Here is a 2715-nt window from a genome sequence, read left to right as displayed (position 1 = left end):
AGATCATGTGAAAATATAATATTTGTGTCATTCTCTAAACTTTTGGCCAAGACTGTATATATTTCCTCCTTCCTGGTATATATGTCCCTATATCCTCCATCCTGATATATGTATGCTCCCCTTCCTGGTACATTTGTCTCTTATCCCGGGCCCTTTCCTGGTATATATAGCCCCCGTCCTGGGACCATCTTGGTATATATGTCCCCCATTCTGCTGCTGTTCTTTAATGCAAAGAAATAAATGATTATACTCACCTGCCCTCCGCTCCCCCATCACACAGACTCTTCTTCTTGAGCCAATGCTACCTTCAGCATGCAAGCGACAGGAGCGCCTGTCGTCACAGCCATGCATCCTCAATCATGTGCATGTCGACATCAGCTTCCAACCTCTGATTGGCCGGCAGCGTGTATTGCAGCCACAGATGTTGCTGGTGTCTGCGCCACCATGCACTTTAGCTTAACGTGCATCCAAACCAGTTGAAGTTTGAGTTGGCGTCGGTGTCCCCCCCACCCTCACAGGCCGGTAGCAATCTCTGCGACCACGATCATTACACCTCTGCTCATCGGTTTTTATCACACTGGGAGAAATATAAACAGTTTCTACACCTTTTCCCTTCTGACCCAGTCAGATGTCATCCGACTGTGGTCCTACGGGAGTGTTACCTACAGTTATTATACTGTCATCTATCCTCTAGGTGGTAATAAATACTTCTGATTACAATCCGATTACAATGGCAAAAAAACACCATGAGCTGCAGCTTGTACTGAACACTGGGAGGAGGTGCAGTGAGGAGCTATCATTCAAGGTCAGTGAATACAGATTCAACAGCAAATTATCTTTATTTTACACCACAACACACAAACCCAGAATATAAGAACAGGTAGTGTGGCCGAGCGGTCTAAGGCGCTGGATTAAGGCTCCAGTCTCTTCGGGGGCGTGGGTTCGAATCCCACCGCTGCCACAGTTGTTTTATAGCAATATTTACTGTAACTGATCATATTTCAGTGTATGATATTCATACATAGTTATGATTAGAATATGCCTTACTCAATTATTAACTTTGGTACAAAAGTGATCAGATATATCTACAATCTATATTTAGTATTTTTCATGTTTATGCATCGGTCCTCCAGTAGGTGGCAGTATAGCCACACAGAACTCACAGACATAGGCTGTGTGCACACAGAGTTTTTTTTAAGGAGTTATTTAGTAGCAGGTTCACTCTGAAAATGCCTGAGAAAAAAAAAAGATTGCTTTTAAAGAAATGTATGAAACACTTCCTATTCATTTCTGTTGTAAGGCTATGTGCACACAGTGTGTTTCAGAGCATTTTTGCAGTAGAAACTGGGTATGTGCGCACAGTCATTTTGCCGAGTTTTTATCAGAGGAAAGTCTGTAGAAACTACAAGTTTTTGGAAAGTTTTGCATTTTTGAGGGGGATTTGGGTGGCTTCATGTCAGTTTCTGCTCTGGAAAAACTGCCAAAAGTTTCTGTGTCCACAAAAGCCACAGGGAATGTGCACATGACGTGTTTTTCAGGGAACCACCCATGAAAGAGCCCGGTGACACTGGCAGTCACAGGGGAAAACAATACAAGTAATGTAGAAATGAGATGTTCGGTCTTTTGTTACTTCTTTTCAGCGCTTCAGGGTTCGAAAACCGTAAAGCGGTAAAAAGAAATAATATGGTCATTTTCCGGGCAGCTAATGCTAGGAAGATGGTGGAGCAGCAAAATAACGATGACAAAGCTACCGGCAAAGGTACTTCAGGAAAACAGCTGCCAATGTTTTCCTGAAGTAGCTTCGTTACTGAAACTCAGAACAAAGACGTTGTGTGCATCTATCCTTATGTTTTTTAAGAAGTTTTTGGTGCTGAAACTGGGTCAAAACTCTCAAAATCCTCCTTCAAATCTCAAAACTCTTCAAAAACGTTGAGCTTCCTCTCCAAAATCATAGCCTACTGGAGTTTTTGAAGCAGTTTTTATGGAGGATTTTGGAGAGGATCAACTCTAAGAAGCTCACACAAGTGATGAACGTGTTTTTCTGCATAAGGCCTTGTTCTGACAGCATAGTTTATAGTATTTGCATCCATGATATGGATGTGGAAATGTGACTAAACTGCGACTGTCTAAGGCTTGTTTCACATTAGCGTTTGTGAGCGCAGCATCTGATCCGCATGCATCATGTGTACATATCTTTAACATGGTGTACGCAGCAGGGACATGCGTTTGCATACGCATATGTCGTTTCGCGGTGTGCTGTGGTGCATGGCGAACTAGAGTTGAGCGACTTTTGGTTTTTTAGGGTCGCGTTTCGTTTCGTGAAACCCGACTTTTCCAAAAGTCGGGTCGAGCAAGATCGTCCGATTATAGGGAAAAGTCGGGGTCGTCCCGAAACACGAAACCCAATGTAAGTCAATGGGGAATAAAAGTCGGCAGTGAGAGGAGGACAGGAAACACACCTACAGTGCCCATTTGAATGCCAAAAGCATCAATTCTTCTTACTTAAGCTTGTCAACCTTAATTAACTTCATAATACAAGTTACGCACTGAAAAATGGGGGTTATTTGGCTAAAGTTGTGGGGGGGGGGAGGGCTGGCTGCAGGTTTTCATGTGCCCTGGGCGAAAGAGCGCCCCTTTAACACATACCACAACTCATCATGCTCCGATACGGCAGAGAAATAGCGGTATAGTACAATGAAAAATACCTCACTTTTT

The 2715-nt window shown here is 43.2% G+C and overlaps 1 non-coding gene across 1 annotated transcript; it reads left to right on the top strand.

The window, feature by feature from the left end:
- The first annotated feature begins 879 nt into the window (after positions 1-879).
- Positions 880-961, top strand: TRNAL-AAG (transfer RNA leucine (anticodon AAG)). Its single transcript has one exon. It is a non-coding gene; the product is annotated as a tRNA-Leu (tRNA).
- The last annotated feature ends 1754 nt before the right edge of the window (positions 962-2715 follow it).

This window comes from Dendrobates tinctorius, unplaced genomic scaffold, assembly GCF_039654945.1.
Source record: "Dendrobates tinctorius isolate UK_male_01 unplaced genomic scaffold, ASM3965494v1 ptg000178l, whole genome shotgun sequence".
In the NCBI taxonomy this organism is placed as follows: Eukaryota; Metazoa; Chordata; class Amphibia; order Anura; family Dendrobatidae; genus Dendrobates; species Dendrobates tinctorius.
This window is presented reverse-complemented; position numbering and strand designations above follow the sequence as displayed.